The 19,956-nt window shown below is 41.3% G+C and overlaps 2 long non-coding RNA genes across 2 annotated transcripts in view; one reads left to right on the top strand and one right to left on the bottom strand.

The window, feature by feature from the left end:
- LOC135307842 (uncharacterized) overlaps window positions 1-19,956 on the top strand; it is a 44,183-nt gene that overhangs the window by 7,631 nt on the left and 16,596 nt on the right. The window contains exons 2-3 of the long non-coding RNA XR_010368459.1: window positions 137-752; window positions 2,518-2,636. This is a non-coding gene — a long non-coding RNA (uncharacterized LOC135307842). The remainder of the gene's footprint in view (window positions 1-136; window positions 753-2,517; window positions 2,637-19,956) is intronic.
- On the bottom strand, window positions 514-7,290 carry LOC135307844 (uncharacterized). Its single transcript, XR_010368462.1, has 3 exons — window positions 4,305-7,290; window positions 1,998-2,061; window positions 514-651 (listed from the first exon to the last, which is right to left on the bottom strand). It is a non-coding gene; the product is annotated as an uncharacterized LOC135307844 (long non-coding RNA).

The following is a 19,956-nucleotide window of genomic DNA, read 5'->3' as shown; positions in this document are numbered from 1 at the left end:
CTTTGTGAAGGTGATAGATCTGCTTCTCAATTATTTACTAATAAAAATTTAAAATTTTCCATATTAAAAGCTGCATGAGTGATGAAGCACAGGTATCTTTTAGTTTAACAGCACTTTTTTTTTTTTTTTTTGCAAGGTTCAACAAACTGAAAGCAGGACAAGAGTGGAATAATAACTGTGGAATCCTGAGAAGAATTAATTTATAGCAGATACTACCAGGCAATTCTAATGTTGGAAAAAATAAACTGAGATGCACCTATGTGATATTTTCAAATACAGAAAATGCTGCTCAGCATTCGTATTAGAATTTATTATCAATTCAGAATCCTTGTCATCTAAGGGAAATGATTTGTGAAATGCTGTCCTAAAGATCTCTTTGGTTCTGGCTTTTTCCTCCATGGGAGTACTGATCACATGGAAACCTAAAACCCTCAGCCAGCTCCTACTCTGAAAAATGCTTAATTAATGAATTCTCAAAAATTGGTTTATAGCCAAGATGTTCTGCTATTTACTGTTTATTTCAAACTGTTTGTTGGTAGTTTCTATGTTGTTTTATTTTGAGACGAGCCAGTATATTTAGGGTGGAGATTTAAGCCACACAAGGTGAAAAACGAGGATGAGGCTGGAGAAGGAAGAGGAACTTGTCAAAGCCTGTAGAGAAGAAGTGAGGATAATTAATCAGACAAATGGAGATAGAGAGCAGGTGTGCAGAGGGAATAGTCTGATGGAACAAAAAATGAATGTCAGAAGAGGTGAGTCTCTATTTTATGCATTATAAGCTATAACAAGGAACGTTTTCCTTAACAGGCTGAATTTTGTTTTAAATAGCCTTACAAACTTTAATCAAAACATGAGCATTTTAATTTTTTTATTGTTAATTGTTTATTTAATATAAATAAATTGATTCAGTGCTGGCCACCTAAACAGTGAAGATGGAGTCCCTTCACAAGCCTATGAATTCCAGTAAATTACTAAAATATGTTATGTGAAAAGCAAGTTCACATAGTTTGTGTAAGTGAAATATGTTAGAGACACTAAACTGGGAAGAGAAGGGAAAATGTAGGGCAAGGGCAAAACCAATTTTCCCTTGATATGTTTGTAAACCAAACATTTTGCAGTATTTAGGTCAGCACAGGAGGCAGGAGCAGAGTTTATAAACTGCAGAGAGGCAGCAGCTGAGGTTCACTGTGGAGCAGGCAGGGTAAGGTCAGGTCCCCTGTTTCTCTGAGCAACAGGGCAGTGCCACCTCCTTCTCCAGGGAGCAGGATGTGGCTGGCAGCCCAGAGCCCAGCAGCAATGGGAATTCATTCACTGCTTTTGCAAGTGTCACTTCCTGCTTGGAGATGGAGGGGAAACACTCCCTGGCTCCATGTTTTCTTTGCAGTTCCCCCACAGAGCCTGTTGCTGCATTACAGGCTCTTGGGTCCTGCCTGCACTTTTTCCCTTCTCAGGGCAGCACTCAAGTGTTTTGTTGTTCCTAGAGGCCAAAAGGCTGAAAAGGGATGAGCACACCCAGAAGGGTTGGCTTTCCCAGGTGATTGAAAAGGAACATTTCAAGGAGTAACTTAAAATTAATAAGAAGAATTAATAAGTAACTTAAAATTAATAAGAAGAATTAATTTTAATTAAACTTTAAAAGAAGCAGGAAGGAGGGAAACTTGAGGGATCCAGAGACCATGGCCCTACAGATTTGCAGATGGGATCATCTCAGGTGATAACAGACCCGAGCTGCTTATCTGTGGTGCCTGCCCAGAGTGATGCTCTGATTCAGATCATTTCTCCCTTTCATTTGATCCAAGTCTTGCCTTCATCCTAACATTTAAACTGGCACTAAATAACAAAAAAATGTATCTTGAGCCAGGTCAATGTCAATGTCTAATAATTACAATCTAATAGTGTGATTTTCTGTGCTCACAATGATGGCAGAGGGCCAGGGTGGTGCTCTAGGTGTCCCATGGAATGCATAGAATTTTTATTTGTAAAAATACTTGACTTACCAGATATCAGAGTGTTCCAATAATCACAAGCCAGCTTTCTGCATGAGCAATCAAAGGCTGTGTTCTAGATAGGAAGGAAAGTTACAGAAGTTTTCTGGTTTAGCTGGTTTAGCAAAGGAAGCAAACTAACAAAGTTATTGCAACTATCAGCCTTTTATTTTTCTTTCCTTTTTTTTTAAGGAGTATTTTTTCAATTATTATTTTAAATTAGAGGAAATATCAGTAGAGACTAATCTGGACTGAACACTGTCTTCACTGTTCTGTATGCAAGCTTAGCTAGACAGACTGTCTTAATCCTTTCCTCTGTCCCTGTGGATCTGATCAGGATGCAGTGTCCAGTCCTTGTTCAGGAATGACTTCCTTTGCCTGAGGGTCACAGCATCTCAGGAATTGGTGTCAGGGGGAGCAGGACAGAATTGTCAGACATGGTTTAGTGAGGCCTTGGCAGTGTTAGGTTTACAGTTGGACTCAATTATCTTAAAGGTCTTTTCCAATGTAACGACTCTGATTCTATGTTTAGAACCAGGTTTAAGGAAAAAAAAAGAGGGAAGAGACACAGTGGGAACACAACTGTGATATTTGCAGCAGTTTGCCTTCCCTCAGAAGTTCACTGAGAGTTCTGCATGGAGATGACAAAAGGTAAATCACCATTTCTCAGAGTTAAAATAGACTGGCCAACACAACTTTTCCAAGGTCATTTGTTCTCAGACTCTGTACTGCAGCTTTTCTACACACAGTTGAAGTTTGTACTCATCATTAACTGGTAACCATACACAGTGCATTAAACCAAACTACATTCTTCCAGGCTTTTCATTCCTTTCATGGCAGATGCTTTCTTAACCTCTGCCATGTTTAATCATGAACTTAACACTATGTTGATGAACTTTCTGAGATCAGGGAATTTTTTAGAGGTGTTTATTTCTGGAGTTCTTAAAAATAATCAGGCTATGCATGCTGTGCTAACAGATCCAGAGCCTTGAGAAGGGTTTCCTCAGTTCCGTGTAGTGCTAAAGTCCAGGAACATATTTCCTGGATTAAAAATAAATTTTATAATGAAGTTAAACCATGTGAACTTAGTGCTTGTGCAAGAAGCAGATTCAGCATCATCAGTGAGATGTCCTTTGCTTGGCAATGAGGCAGAGCTGTTGCAAACAGCTTCCTTCTGTCTTCCTCAGCCCTACCTGAGACTTTCACAAAACCCTTCAAACTCATTCCTGGTGCAAAATATGTCTGAATTCCACATCCAGCCTTGGCATCTGGAGTTGTGGCATCCATGATCCAGGAGCTTTCTACACTGGCATTTACATCTCCCTTGTGGCAGGGTGACAGCTGTGGTAGGGAATGCAATTCCACTCAGAATATCCTCTCCCCTTATCCATAGACAGACCTATACATGGAGTTTGCAGTCCAGTTGCCCTTGAGAAGTAAGTGGTGTTAGTAGCTTGTAGATTAGCAGTTTTCTGTTCACTTTATTATCAGTACCTGCATGTTTGGTAAGTTATTTAAAAGTTTGTCTGGATAATTTTTTGTGATTTACGCATAGGACATGCCCCCAAACCAAACCAAAATATAAAACCTGTAAGGCTTCCACATAGATGCTGGTGGATGATGGTTTTTTTTCTGATTTCCCCAAAGGAAGCCATAAATCCTTGGTTCTAATCCAGTAAGTTAATACTGCAAATGTTGAAAGCAGTCACAAATCATTAATTTGAGTAACCAGGAGCTATCAGAGCAAGTTCATGAGAAAAATTACTCCCATAGAGAAATCTTGTCTGTCTCTTTTCATACATGGTCCCTACTCTAATCCAAGGTGAATTTCTTCTAATTCTTTAGAGATTGAAAAACCAAGAGTCATCTTTTATCTGCTTGCTAAAGATAAAACTGTGCCTAGAATAGTTTAGGGCTGCTGTGTGCCACAGGGTCCCTGTTGTGCTGTCTGTGATGTGCTCATGGCTCACCAGGGCTGTTCTGTAATGGCTTCAGGTTTTTGTGAGGCCACCTTATTTTTAGAATGAGTTTATGCTCTGCTGCAGGGCCCCCAAGTTGCATGGAAAAACAGATGGGAGAAAATTGTTACCATAAATCAGTCTTAAAAGAAAGAGATCACAGAAGTAGGACAAGGTACCATCTTCAGATATTAGAAGGAAAGAAAAAAAAAAAGGGGGGAGACTTGAATTAGTCCTAAAGTGAGTGTCTAGATGGTTTCTTGGCTAAGTACCACTGTGACTAATTCAGCTGTAGGTGATGCATTTCCCTGGTGTGCAGTAAGAACAGTAAAGAAGTTGCTGTTGAGTGATGAGCACTGACCTTGGTAGCACAAAAATCCAGCCAACACTGTAGGGATACCTCTGGAAAGTTGTGCAGAGCAGGTCCTGGCAGGGAGCTCTCACCTGGAACACAGCACATCCTGAGGCCATGGGTGACACGTGGAGCAGCAGGCTGGCATTGCCAGTGAGGGAGAGAGACCTGTGCTCCTCAGGTAAGGGATAAGGACATGCTGGAGGAGAGAGAGATCCATGCTCCCCAGGTAATGGAGAGAGAGAGATCCACACTCCCCAGGTAATGGATTAGGGACATGCTGGAGGAGAGAGAGAGATCTGTGCTCCCCAGGTAATGGATTAGGGACATGCTGGAGGAGAGAGAGATCCATGCTCCCCAGGTAATGGAGAGAGAGAGATCCACACTCCCCAGGTAATGGATTAGGGACGTGCTGGAGATGGGAGGATGATGACACAGCAGCAGAGCTCTGGGGAAACACCAAGTACATGTCAGTGATGGTGAGAACAATTCCCTGCTACCTTCAAGAAGTTCCTGTCTCTTCTCTTGATTCACACACATGCTTTGGTTAGAGTTGTATTCAAACTCAAAATTAATATTTTTTGAGATTTTATTTATTGTGTTTTTCATTTTGTTTTGGTTTCATTTGATTTGAGGGTAAAATTGCTCATGGAAGTAATATTTTAAAGTTAGTTCTTGTGCCACAGCTTAAAATCCATGAGTCTGTCATGCCTCTGTTGTTTTCTCTGATTAGAATGGCTTTTCTCCCCTGGCTGGCTGCTGGGCTGGAGTTCTGTGCTACAGAACAGGCAGTGTTCAGTGCCCAGATGAGTATAAAACATCCCAGGACAGGCAGTAACAACACACACATCTTGTAAATAATGTCTCATAAATCTGAGGGAGCAAACAAGGTTTGCTGAGTTTGTCTTGTTGACAGGTGAAGTTGGGAGGCTCCTCTGTGCCTGGTTCACTCTTTCCCTGCTGTGTCAGGGGAAGATTTATCTGTGTGCTCAGGAGCCCTGAGCAGTGATCTTACAGCATCACCTAAGAGCAGGAGGGGCTGCCAATTCCTCTCTCCCCACCTTGCCTAACCAATGAATCAGAGGGACTTGTGTTCCACTCTGGTAGATTGTGTTCCTGCTCACAGGAAGGAAAGCTTGTGCTGATTAATGAGAGTTATGCTGTGAGCAATAGAAAGATAATTCCTCTAAATTCTCTGGAACTTGAACTATTTCTTAAAAACAAGATTTTTTTTAAAAAGGCAGGCAGTAATGAGGCACACCTGATGAGATCTGAGCACACATGCTCCTGGTGTTAGACTAAGAGATATGATGCCTGTTGCCAACAGGTGCATTGATTTGGATATTGGCCAGTATATTTTGGTTTTCACACATTTGAGGTGTTTCTTTGTGCAATGTGGGCAATATTGTTCCTCTTAACACCTCTTACTTCTTATCTTGCTCTGATGTAAGGTAAAATTGCCAAGTTTCCCATTCTGTTCTATGGTTTATATTTTAATTCTCTAAGAATTTAGGATTTAGATTGTGTTGTAATTTTCTCAGTTGAATTCAGGAAACTGTGTTTGTATGTGTGCACACATATGTACACATAAAAAATTGGAGAGCTGAATTCTTGCTGTAAGTGTATAAGAGCTGGCAGGAACTGAGTTAAGAGCTGTAGGAGCATGTGAGTATCCTGTGTTTGATGTTCAGCAAAGGAAGGTGAAAATTTTGAAAAATAGCCATAAGACACAGCATAGCTGAATTTGGGCACCGTGCTACTGAGAACTCTGCAAGTCTGGTTCTTTTAGCTTAATTCTCTCTAAGTAAATTAAATTCCCCTGAAATAAGTGTGTGTAGGAACAGTTCTGTTTAAAATTCATACAGTATTTTAATCTGATTTAACTTGCTAGATAGACAACCAATAATTTTCCCCTTATCTTGAATAATTCTGTATGTGGGTAACACTGTAGGGTGAAATAAATAAGATTACTTTTTTAATTTGACTGGGTTCATTTTAGGATAAAAAACCCCCAATTGTTATGAAAATACAGCATGCTAGCACCTTTCTGTGTTCGCTTTTTGCACATTCCTCATCCACAGCGTTAAAGGAAATTATTATGGTTCCTTTTCTGCTCCTCTTTCAGTGATTATTTAGAGCTAGGAGATTATTCAGCTTGATAGTGATCCCTTCTTGTTAATCTGCTGTGCTTGAAAATGAATTAGGATTAGGAAAATAACCCTTTATCGTGAATGACAAAGACTCAAAGGTCAGCAGCAGGTCACCTGCAAACCTCTCTGTGGTCAGTCTTGTAGAGTTTGGGCTGGAAGGATTCTGCTGATACATTTTTCTGACTCCTTTTGATTCAGCTTTTCTCTTATTGCTGCACCATAACTCAAATCATCTGCAAATCCTTCCCATGTTATTCTAATTATTCTTCTAAATTTCTCTTTTCTCTCCTCCTTCAGTGTACCTCAGTCTCATCTTTATTAATAAGCCTCTAGTAGCTTCAGAATGCTTTAAGAACAGTAAGTTGTTTGTAGCGTGCAAATTGTGCACCAGTGAGGTAAATGAAATTAGAAGAATTAAGTGATGGGGAAGTTTGGTGAGGAGCCCAGGATTAGAAAACTGCTTCTAACCTTCCATTTTGTGATTCAGGTGTCTCTTTCCTCTTTCTTTGCTGCTTTCTCCTCTGTCTTTCCTGACCTGCGTTCCCTTTCCTGCCAGTCCCCCGTGCCTGCACGGGGAGGCCGCGCTCGGAGCGGGGCCTGTGCCCGGCGCTGCCGGCTCTGAGGGGACCCGCGCCTTTGTGCAGGGACAGAGCCCGCTGGAAATGCTGGAAATGGCTGGAGCTGCACCCAGCCGCGGGTCTTCAGCAGCCTGGCCATGAGCCCGGGGCCGTGCCCGCTGCTGCTCGGGCTGAGCTGGGCCCTGTCCCTTTGCCTGGGCTGGAGGCTGAAACCCTCCCCAGGCACAGCCTCAGCTCACCCCTGTCCCACCGATACAGCTCCAGGCCTCTGCCCGCGCTGCTCCACCCGGAGTTTTCACAATCAGACTCTGGAATTTTTTATTTTTTTCATTTTTACTTCAACAGGTGACATTTTAACTTAAATGCTAACAATTCTGTAGCTCCTGAGAGCAGCTGGTTGTGTGTGTTCATCCTTTCCTTCCCCATTAGAAATTGGGGTTGTGGTTAAAGAGGTCCCTTCCAGTGTAGTTTTCTCATGAAGTCTTAAAAGTGCTTTTGAGTTATGTCAGGGAAATAAGGTTTTGAGGCATTCAGATTTTCCTTTATTCATGTTGGTTGCACTGCAATGTCACAAATTTAAAATAGAGGTTCTGGATGAAACTTAGTTTCTCCAAAATAGTTCCTGGAAAATAATATAAGCTCTCTTCCAGTTAAGTAGCATAAGAAGAGAAAAGAACTTCAAGTGTGATTGAAATTCATCTGTTTTTTCTTCTACATTTGGGCAGACACTTCCATTCCTGTAAACTGGGGAGGGAAAACTTTTAAAGACATTTTATGGTTCAAATTCTGTGTTATGAACTGAAGTCCATATGGCAAGAAAAAAATCCCAAGTATTATGTACCATACATTTTATCTGTGCTACTGTAAGGCAAAAAAAGAGGAAAATTGGTGTATGAATGTAGAGCTGACCCTACAGTTTTGCAGCTAGAGCTGATGGGTCTCAACTCTGAGTCATCCCAGGGAGCACAGTGGGATGACTTAAAACAGGAACTGCAATTGAGACAAAAACTGTGGGAATTGGAAGTCCAGGTTCCCCTGACTTCAGATGGTGGTAGAACCAAACCCAGCTTTTAAAGTGCAGTGAAAACCACTGGAAGAGCTTCATAAGAACACACATCAGAAAAATGGAACAAGAACCCATCTTGTTTATGTGTATTCTGTTTATACAGAATGTTTTAAGTAAGAAAATCCCTTATTTGTTAGTAAATTTATAGATATTATTTACACTTAACCTTCTGTTCAGAGCACACTAAGAGATTAATATAATGGCCAGTTTAAAAGTTCTGTGCAAGCTAGTCCAGCAACAAAGCAACTATTCACTGTTAAACTCAGTGGGTAAATGGAAGGGCTGTGTGAGGAAGAAGGGAATCATTTGTAATCCAGTTCAGTCCCCAGGTCTCCAGCCTGTGGTTTCTAGAGACAGACATCACTCAGAGCATTACCAGTTTGTGATCTGGGGATTTCCAGGGAGTTTAAGGACTGTTTCTGAGGGCACTGCTAAAAGAACAGTTACAGGCTGCTGTAGATCAAACTTCAGTTATGTGTGCATTGTGAAATATTTCTGTAAGCAGTGTGCAGGAGAGTTGGAGAAGGCATGTGCATGCTCAGGGAGAAACAGGAGCTGCATCAATTAAGGAACTCAGAAATACTCACAGGGCACCTGGCTCCTGACCACTGGAAACAACAGCTCTTCCCTTTGCCCTGGCTGAGCTCATTTAGCTGGAACCTGGGCCTGGCTGGCTGCTCTAAGGAAAGTGATGTTGCACAAGGGCAGAATTGGCTTCAAGGGCTTCTTAGGAGCAGGGAGAAGGAAAACACCTTTTGTTCCTTCCTCCAGAACTACTGTTTAATTGGTAAGTTGGATTCTTTGGGCACTTCTTGTGGCATAGCTGGATGTGGTTTTGCACTCTGCAATGTGTAAATTTGTACTTGTGTTTCTTTCCTAAAGCAAACCTAAATCTCCCAAGAAATCTGCCCAAACTCCACGGATGTTTAAAAGATGACATTGAGTATTCTTGGAGCTCTAATGCAAGAATATTGCATAGTACAGCTTCAGAAAGTTAATGTGAACACAAGAGAGTGCTTCCCCTGTAAACTGCTGTTTCCTTTTTGGAAGCTGGGAAAAGCAAACCGTATAACTTATTCTAAAATACAGTTTTTACTGATCCCCTGGCTTTCTGCATAGCATGTTCAGAATGTCAATGCATATAAAAACCAGACACTTTCCTACGTTCCTGAGACACCACTGCTTACAAAAGGACAGCAGTAGGGCAAGGGGATTGTAATTATGTGTTGACCTCTCACTTCCTGAGAGAACTCCATGAAATTCAAAATAATTGTCCAGTGCCCTGGTACATATTGGTCTCTCCCTTTGGGATTAATAAACTCAGGGATCTTTGGCCTCTGAGGTGCCTGACCTTGGTGGGACACACACAGAGGCACCATTTGGAGGAGCATGAAGAAGGATCAAAGCTGAGAGGGGGAGCAGTGGTGGTCAGTGCCCCATAATGGCATGGAGAGATTTTGGTTCTTTGTCTCTTATGGGCTCCATGGACTTCAAACCTTTGTCACTGCTTTGCCAGGGAAGAGCTGTTGCCATGAGATTACAAACTTTCCAGTGGCTAGGAAAAAAAGAAAATCAAGGAAGCTGAAGAGAATAAGAGGGAGAAAAACTTCACAAAGTGATGGAGAGACCATCCATGCAAGGTTTGAGTTTCAGTTCAGGGCTGGTGATATTTGGTGCTTTCTTGGAGGGATAAAATCCATAACCACTTTTCCCCCAGTAAAGCTGATTAGTGTTCATGCACCCCTTGGCCCTTTGCAGTTCCAGCACTCACTCAGCCCTTCACTCTCTGCAGTGCAGCTTTATCCTTAAGCCAGACAGGTTAATCCCAGGTCTGGAATGTCTTTGCAAGTGGGTGTGTTAGACCAGGGGTGATTTGATTTTTGAGAAAACTCTTCAGTCTCTGCTGTTGGTTGGCTGAAGTGTTGCACCACCCTCCATATTCTCTGTTGTCACACCTGCCTTTGGGAGCCTGACTTTTTGGGTGATTCGTGCAGAAAGCTCTTTCCCAGGTGTGAGCTGGGTGATCCCACGTGGGAGCAGGGTGATGGCCCTCCCTATCCCACACAGAGCTGTCCTCACCTGGGTCCAGCCCACGGAGTACTTTGATCAGCATCTCTCCTGCTGGTAGAGTAGAAGCAATTATTTCTGCAGGAATTAAATTATGGCTGCATTGTATATCACACAGTGAGGTGTGGGTTTTTGCAATTGTCTCAAAACACATTTAAATGCAATATTTTACTGAAAAGCTAATTTATACTGAGACATGACACAGGTAGTTCTGTAAGCTCTGATATTAATAAAAGTATTATCATCTTATTCACATCTCACTTGAGTGACCCCAGTATCTCATGTGGTGCAGGTTCAAAACAGTTTTTCTTTTCCATATGTTTGTTTATCAGGACTCACTCTGTTGTTCTGAGAAGGTTTGTTACATCAGTGTTTTCCCTTCAAACTGCCTGTTTTATGAATTTGTAGGATGTGGATGTGTGCTCAAATCAATCAAGAGGCTGTGGGTGGAACAAAAGGAAAAGACGAAAGATAGGAGTTGTGTTTCAAGAAAAATCTGGTTTTGTGGTTAGTTTTCTTGATGGAAAAACTGACTAAAATTGCCTGTTCATTATGTTTTCATAATGTGAGATTGGAATGGAGTTTGGGTTTTGGCTTTTTTGTGTTTGTTCTCTGTTTCACTAAAAACACAGGCAATTTTATTGTTTTCATGCTTAGGAGGCACTGAACTTTGGGCAAGTAGACTTTTTATTCTTTCCAAAGCCTCCATCTGAAATTTTCAAGCTCAAAAATATGTTTTTATCCTTGGAATTACTTTGATAATCATGTGACAGCTTTTCCTCCCCATGAAATTGTTTTATTATCTGAATGAATGCGAATATACACCACCAGTGAAGTTCCTAAGCTGCTGGAAAATGGCTTTCTTTTGTTTAGGTTTTTGTTGCCCATTTATGTTCCTGAGGATTGTACAGCAGAAAGGTTTATTTACTCTCAGCAGTTTTCAAACACAGACATCTCTGATGACAAGAATTTAGCAAGCACAATTCTCTTCCATAAATTCCTTTCTTTCAGAAGATTCACACCAGTTATTACAGTTGTCATGAAAAGTCAACCTTTTAACTAGTTTGATTAATTATTGAGGACTTGTAACCTTGTAAAATCCTTGACACCAAAATGCAGAAATGTGACTTGACCCACCAAGGAAAATGGAAGTGGCACATAACTCCTGCTTTGCACCCCAAATCAAGCTGTACTAATCTCATGACAGATCACATTTTACACAGCTCTTATCTGAAGAGCCCCAGAGGGTTTGCCCTGAAATATTCACCTGTAAGGTGAATTGATGTTTATCAGCTCAGTGTCTTATATCAGGAAGACACCATGACCGTGTTAGCCTAAAAGTGGTAGTGAATCCAATGAGCTGAGTGTAACCTTGCTAAACACTGCTTAAGGGGAAACCAAAATACCAGAAATTCTGCACTGGGCTTACCAACTAACTGGTATTCAGTTAATCTTAGGATTAAAATTAAAGAGTCTGACTAGTCATTTTAAATATTCCACTTCTGACAAACTTCTCTCAGATCCATTTAAAAAAAAACTGCAGCTTGACTTTTGAGAGGAGTTTAGGAGCCCTCTAAAATGGCAGTGTATAATTGAAATTCCAGCCATGTGTCATCAGATTTGAAGTAGCACATTGTCTTCTGTCTGATAAAACAAGGTGATACCGAGCCAGCCCTGAGGAAATCCACTCTCTGTTAGAGCTCCAAGGAAATAAAAGGAAGAGGCATCACTTGGGTCAAGAGTCCAAGCCATTCCTATCACGAGCAATAATATCAGTATAAACCCTTCTGGCAAGTGGATTAGGCTAACTCTCAGAAATCTAAGTTGCCCCTGAAGCTTTTCTTGGAGGACTGTAGCAGAATCTTATTCCAGCTTTCATTTTACTTCTGCCAGTTTCCAGCCATTGATTTGGGATGCAGATGTTTTAGCCTTTTCTCCTCACTTGTCTGAGTATTTGTCATTTTAAAGCGTTTAACACAAAAAATAATTCTCTTCTTCACCCTTTTGTTAGACAAGCTGGCTGTTCTACTCTCCTTAAAAAAGACAGGCTTTCAATTCTTCATCTTATTATAGTGGTTTCTCAAACTGGCCTTGCTGAGGAAATGATTCCTTCTAAAACCCCACTCCCAGAGTTCTAGAGGAGGTAAATTACCCAGTGGTTGATACTTCTCTGCCTCCTCCTTACCTTTCTCTCCCCAGCCAGGCACTCCCATGTCCTTTCCATGGTGCACAGGGGACTTGGGATCAGCTTCAGATTTCCTAATAAAGAGAAGGGTTTTTCCTCTGTCACTGGCCACAGGTAAGGCTAAGGCCCACAGTAACCTTTTTTATTACAAATAGCTGTGTATTAATAAATTTTAGTCCTCCTTATTTATTCTCTTAAACAAGATTCTCCACAAATAAAATTCCTGTGTATAATGTAGCCTCAGCATATGCTGACTATGCCTCTCTCAGTCATCAGGAACTCCCACAAGTGCTCCCCTACTTTTTGAACCAACACTATTAATTAAAATACTAAATAAACACGGTCCCAGATGTGAAGCTGTAGAACACCACTAGTGATCATCTTCATGCACAGCATTTTCCTTTTCAGAACAGTTTTAAGGGGTTTGGCCTTTTTTTAAAAAATAAAAACCCATCTTGCATTTTTTATACTGGTCCCTTCTCCATTTTCATAATTCCATTATGTCTCATCTGGTTCTACATTGTCTGTTTTTCACAGGCACAGACTGTGGCATTCAGGTTATAGCTCTCTTTAGATATTAATATATTTTACATCATAAGCAAAGCCAAGTGCCTTAGAGTTTTCTTATCTGAGGTTGTCTATGCCAATGTGTTCATCGCCTACCATATAATCTAGGAAATGTAATTTTTTCCATGCTTTTAATAGTTTTTATTAAAAACAGAATAAGCATAAATTAAGTTGCTCAAAGATGAAAAATGCAGTAACTAAACGGATTCAGCTTAGACTGAAACAACAAATTAATTCAAGTGAGTATATCTACAAATTAATCCACCAGTTATGGAGGCAAAGTGTACAGCTGATATTAGAATATTTTAGGCTCATTTAACAGGACACTGCCTAACCTGAAGGGTGCATAAGAAGCAGATGCATTGAGGTCAGGTGCCCCAGGTACTGCTCAGGCTGAAGTCTAAGCACTGAGCTATTGATCATGGTAAAGCAGGAGTCCCTCAGCATGGATTTGTTGGGTATTAAACCCTCTCAAAGCCCAGTGGGAAAGGCTGGTTGGGGTTGTCTTATGGCAACTTTAACTTCTGTAGCATTGCTTTTGTTCCCTGCAGTCAGGCAGTGAGGCTTAGTTGGGTTCAGTAAAGCTTGAACTACTCGGCCTGGCCATGGCAGTGCCTCAGGTATTTCACCTGTTTCTCCTGGAAGGCAAAGGAAGAGAAGAAAGGAAGACCTGGAACCTCCAGAATTGTTCATTGGTCATTCAAGATGCATTTTGCCTTCAGAGAACCTTTGCATTTCTTAAGTCTCATTAGCTTTAGGAACTATTCCCATGACTTCAGGATCTCCGAGAGCCCATCTGCTCTGTTCCCAGAGAGCAAAATCCTCAGGGTGAATCAGAAAAGATTTAATTCCAGAAATGCAAAGAACAGGATACGTGAGTGGTTACTGCTGGTAATGTTACACCACCAGGCTTCTCACAGAGGTGGTGAGAACAGCCATGATTAGTAACTAATCAGTAGCTAATTTCTTAAAGTTGCTCAATGATCTCATGGTTTTTCCATGTACATGTTCTTGTCTTTGCAGTTATTTCCTGCTTTCTCCTTTTTTCTCTTTTAAGAATTCCCCCAAACCCCTTGCTAAATAGAAATCTGGGAACCACCAAGTCTCAATGCACAAACTCTTTTTACTTTTTATGCAAAAGATATGGAAAGAATATGCAGTGTAATTTATGTACAAAGAGACTATGCATATGTGATTAAAGGTTTCAAAGGCCAACTTAGCTTAAACCTCATTATTTTCATCTGCAGAATCCCTTTTACCATGGCTTGAGTTCTGAACTTTGAATTTCTGTCTATGACTGAGTGGCCTGATGTGGTCACTTCTGTGAGGACTGACAGGACCTCAGGCAAGGTAATGGGCAATTACTGTTGGAATTACCCATCCTTTGTGTGGCTATTCTGTAAAGGTTTACATTTGCCCATATATTAGTCTACAGATTGTCTGTAATGCAGTAACAAATTTGTTACTATTATTGAGCAATGAAGGAGAGCCAGCTATAGGAACTCTGAAACTTGCATGCTTGAGGAACTTATTCTATCCTTAAGCACAGGCCATCTGTGTGAAATTTTTTACCTGGGAGAAAACTGAGTCTGTGCTTTCCTCAGTGTGTGTGTGTGCAGCTCCTGTCAGCATTAATTGCCAAATTCATAAAGAAAGTAGACCCTGAACTATTGTTTCAGAGCCAGCAGCACAGCAGATCCTACAGCTGTGTATTTGTAATTGTGCCACGGTGAAACAAGCCCCGGAGCACACAAAGAGTCTTGGAGATTTCCCACCTCCCTGACAGCTTTTCTGACTAATTCAGCTGTGCTGGCAAGTCCTGCCAGTTAGCACATGCTATTTTCAGAATAAAATGGATCCAGCACCAGGCAAGAGGCTCCAGTAGTGACGTTTCCCCTTTGTTTCAGAGAGGTGTATTTAACCCTTCTGCCATCTCTAATGGCCGTTATGTGGGTGTGATGTGACATAAAAGATCCTCTTGAATATTCACAAAACTTTGGCTTCTCTCCGCACAATTGTTCTTTCCTTAAATTCTGACTCCAGGAGTTTAAAATACAAATACCTAAAGGCCTGTTTTGTAGGAGTTCTTCCCTTTTTGTAAGCATGTCTGAGGATCTTGCTGGCCTGGGAAAATGGCCTGGTTTGAAGTTTAATTGCCAGTTCTGCCTTCCTTGAGGGGTCTCAGTGCAGCTCCACCCCTCACCCCATCTGCCCTCGCTCTGCCTTGGGGCAGGGGTTCTTCTCCAGCCCCTGGCTCTGGCTCTGCACAGCCAGCACCTGGGCAGGGCAAACTTCCCTGTCCCTCTGGTGATGTCCCACTGAGCACCTTCCACCCGACTCCAGTGGCACCTTCCAGCCCCGTCCCTGGGTGGGTGGCTGGGACCTCCCTTCCTTTGCCAAGGCTCCAAAGGAGCTCATGCTTTCTGCTCTTTCCCAGCTGGAACTTGATTAGATTTGAATTTTGTTATGAAGAAAACACAATAATAACATAAAGAAAGAGTAAAGAATACCTGCAGGATTATTTTCTTTAGTTTTGCTTAAGATACAGAGTAAACAAAGAAGACTTTTTCCAATGGGAAATTCATTTATTGTATCAAAAAGAAATTAAAATATCCCTGCAGAAAAGTGCAATAAAGGTAATATTTTATGCATAAAGACTACTGGATTAACTTGAGTGACCAGACTTCTGGTTTATGCAAAGCTTCTATGCATAAAAATTAATGTAGGTAAGATTCCTTACTCAAGTTTTGAGCCATTTTGATTGTGAGAGCATTCCTTTTTATTTGCTCTGGAGTCTCAGTATTCTTCTAAAACAGGAGATCATTCTAATTTATTCTTTTGGAGCCCACTGAAGGCTTGCTTGTCTGGTGTTCTGCAGTTCTCTGGAGACTGCTCTCTAAATGGATGCCAAGGTGGACACTGGCTTTTTTTTTAAACAGAGAAGCCTGAGAGCTTTGGGACAAGATGGAGTGAGGAAGTGAATGTTCTTGGAGTGTGGATTTCAGTAGCAGCATGGACATTGCCCAGCACTGAAAGTTTGGTGAAAATTGAATTGGTTGCTTTTCAAAAGTTGCCCAAACTTATTTTGTATATTAGCAAAACAATTTTCCATTATCTGTCTTTGTTGTTACAACCAGCTAAACCATCTGTCTGCAAAGGAAGAAAACAAATTACCCTGCAGGTGATATTCAGCATCAGAATGATCAGACTAAATGAGTCAAGTTTGGCAAAATTATAACTGATTAAAAACTGCATCTCCTCATGTCAGTGTCAGAACAGTTTTAGTGAACAGTATTTTTCTGCTTTAGCACATTTATAGCAGAATCTTAGTGAGTCCTAGAAGGAAATAAACCCTGTTTAATGTCTGTGAAAGTGAAAACAGAGGTGTTTTTCTTGTACTGTTTAAATGTCTCCTTGTGTTAGGATTGCACTGCTCAGCATAAAAGTCTAAATGGATTTCCTCAGCTAACAAAGTGAAATAGTCCATAATATGCCCCAGCTCCTGCAGCCCCAGTGCCAGCTCGTGCCATTAGAAAGATGATAACTTACAGGATCACTGTAATTCAGTCAAACTTGAAATAAAAACCGTGGGAAATATGTTGCTTTGGGGGAGATGAAAATATACCAGCAATATTGATCTTAGTAGCAGATGATGTTCGTGCTGCATTCCAATGTGACAGGACAAAACACAAAAACGAGGAGCTGCCTGCCTGCCACATGACTCTGCAGTGTCTCTTGCTTTGTGTCTCCTCCCAGTTCCTCTCCCCTCTTTCTGATTAGCAAGAGGTACCAAAGCAGAGCCTCCTGGGTTTCTGGCTGTTTGCTTTGCTCAGAGAAGTTTTGGATTTGTTTGTTTTGAAAAAAAAGCTGTTCCTGGAGGCTAGGACATGAAAGAGGTTTGGCAGTGAAAGAGCTTGTTATTTAGAGTGGATAATTCTTCTCTGAAACTGTAATTCTTTTGAAAGATACGTAGGACCCTGTCCTTCTCTCTTTTTTAAATTTTTGCTTTCCTTTTTTTCTTTAGGAACTGCAACATTTTCATTCTTATATGCCAAGAATGAGGCTTAGACCCAATATAACCATATGGCCTGTATCAAAAAAGGATGAAACCTTAAGGATAACTATATCTGAAGATTCTTGTCTACACTGGGGGGAATGTATAATCTACAAGCAATTAATTGATGAATGTTGAATTCATCTAACCAAACAAAAATATTCTTAAACATCATTCTATGATTTCATTTAAAAGCCCTGGGCAGAATTTTACAAAAAAATAAAATTATTCCCAATCTTTGGCTAAAGACAAATTTAACACTTGCTTTCAATGCAGAAGCTGTCACTGAAGCTGATTAAGCATGCTCTAAATTATTGTAGTTTACAAGACAATAGTAAAAAATACATATATATATATATATATATCATACCAATCCATATGGTGCTATGGAAGCATTTCTCTCCAGTAGTATATGTTTAGAAAATGTCTCTGCGTGCCAAGTGCTTGAAGCAGTTTCAGAGTAAGCCTTTGGCTAGTGCCATAAAGTTCTTCTGTTCTTCTCAGTTAAAAATCCTGGAAACAGCTGCAGACCTGGATCTGTGTCTTCAAGATCATTTCTAGGGCAGGCACCTTGGTTTGGTTTGGCAGAAATATCAGTGCTTCTTGCAGTTGTTTGCAGTGGAGTCCCTGCATTTATTTCAGCAGGCAGAGGAGCTGTACCTGCCTCTGACCTCACACCCAGGGCTGGTAACTGGGACTGACTGCACCCAGTGGGCCCTGGCAGGTGGGACCCTGCTGCCCCTGCCTTTCACCATGGAGCAGGAAACCAGGACAGCACTGTGGAGGCAGCTCAATGCTGAAAGGAATGCACAAGTTGAAGTATTTTCTCCCTTTCGTCACGTTTTCATAAATTTTTAAGCTCTTGTAACTCTTTTAGGAGTGGCAGGAATTTCTCCTCCCATACCTGCTGTAGCTGTGTGACACTCCAAACTGCACAGCAATTCTTTACCATTTTCATTTTGCCACCTGAATTTTGCAGGTAAAGGTTTCTGTTGGAGAGGATTAGAAACGCTGAAACTTTCCTTTCCTGATGACTCGGGTAGGGTTGTGTGCAATCTCTTTCACAGTTCTGGCTACCAAGCTGTCGTCATCTCCCTCAGTCATGTTTGTGTCTGAGGACGTGCTGCTGGCACCATCTTGGTTGAGCTGTGCTGTGCCTCTTCTCCTTCTGTTCTCATGCTGATCCAAGTCCCAGATTTTTCCTTAACAGGAAAGTGCATGTTATGTTTCTGTCAGTGCAAATTCTCATTTTAGTTGAATAATCCTGTTTTTAACTTGCCAATCCATCGTGACAAGGTAGCCTGGCAGGACTTTGCTGTGAGTGCTGATCTGCCTGCACCGTGGCTCCTGACCATGCCTACAGCCTCAGGAGCCCACCGGTGCACATTCCAAGGGGGACACTTCCCAGGATGGAGGGACCCTGGCTCCTGGGGCAGGGGCAGCACTGCAGGAGGCTGATGCTCATATTTTTGGATAAGAAAGAGAAGCTTTCACATTGCTGGGAATGATAGTAGGTAGGCATGAGGGAAGATTTCAGTACAGGCAGGTGGCTGTACTTAGCAGATACTGCCAGAGATAAGATTTTTATCTATATTTAAATTGCCTTAATGAACAGACTGGTTTGTATTCAAAACTGTTTTCACAGTACATAAAAATGGCAGGAGAAGAAATACTGCTTTGAGAAAAAATTAGGAATATCTGGTGAAAGACAGAAGTTTCATCTGTTTATTTGTTTACTCAGGGTAGATTAATTATTTTCCATATGTGATTTCCAGAAACTATTTCTTATACATAATCTTTTGAACTAATAAATCATGTACTTTTCTAACAATTCTAAAATTCTGACCTTCCGTTTCTGTCCCCTTTCCATCCTTTCAGTTCTGCAACAAAGCAGAACATTGTCCTCCATGTGCCACATGAAGCCTTCACTAAGTTTTTAATATTCTGTACAAAAAGGGAAGTTTGGATGTTTATGTCTTTTTTTTTTTTGTGTAGAGTGGAGGGACTGGGGATGGGATTCTTTGATAAAATGTCTCCTGAGACTCTTATCTTGTTCTGTAGAATGTGCAGATAAATTGTAGCTTTGAAGACACTGTAGTCCGGTAGAAGACAATTTATCTACTGAATGTATTAGGCCAGATCCTCTGCTAGTAATTATTTGGATGGAGCTAAACAGATTTACACCAAAAATGTGTGTGTTGCTGCTGTGTGAAGGATATGGATTGCAGGAAAAGTGCTGAGACATTGGGAAAACAAGCATTGAGTATGCTGAAGAAGCCTAGTTTAGAAATGCAATTATATTTTTACATATTTCTGTAGGGAAATGATCTTTCAGGCAGAAGAATCAAGATATGTGAATGACAACTTAAGTCATTAAAGGATAAATTGTTAGGGCTGGGAAGGATTTCTGGAGATCATGTAATCCACCCCCCAAGGAAGACAATACGTAGATTTTTTTTTTTCCATTTTCTTTTTGCCTTTTTCATCTTTGAATGTTGTTTTTCATTGCCAGTATGCACAGAGTGAAACTTTTCAAAGCATATTCATCAGGAATACAGGCCAATGCACACCAAAGGATGCTGGCTGTGATGTGCTTCTGCTCTCTCTCAGCAGATCAGTGGGGTGAGGAAGGAACAGAAAGAACCAACATGCTTATACCTTGGAAATTTTCCGGGGTTGGAGACCTTGGGTCCTTGTTTACATGCTGTGGCTATGTTCAAACACAGAGTTTTGTGAAACTTCTTGGATCAAACTCCTTGTGTGTGCATCTCCTTCAGCACTGTGCAAAGGGAGCTGTTGAAGTTCGTGTGGCCCCCGTTTGTGACCCAGGGCAGTGAGGGTGCTCCAGCCAGTCTGACACTGACTCTGGGATCTGGGAGCTCTGAGCTCTCTGGAGCTCACACACCACCGGACACTCAGCTCCTTCTCTCTGCAGCCTTTGCCAGTGCAGCTGGCCCTGCAGGGCCTGCAGATGATTGCTGTCAGTGCTCTGCT

The sequence above is a fragment of the Passer domesticus genome, chromosome 9 (genome assembly GCF_036417665.1).
Source record: "Passer domesticus isolate bPasDom1 chromosome 9, bPasDom1.hap1, whole genome shotgun sequence".
Classification (NCBI taxonomy): Eukaryota; Metazoa; Chordata; class Aves; order Passeriformes; family Passeridae; genus Passer; species Passer domesticus.
This window is presented reverse-complemented; position numbering and strand designations above follow the sequence as displayed.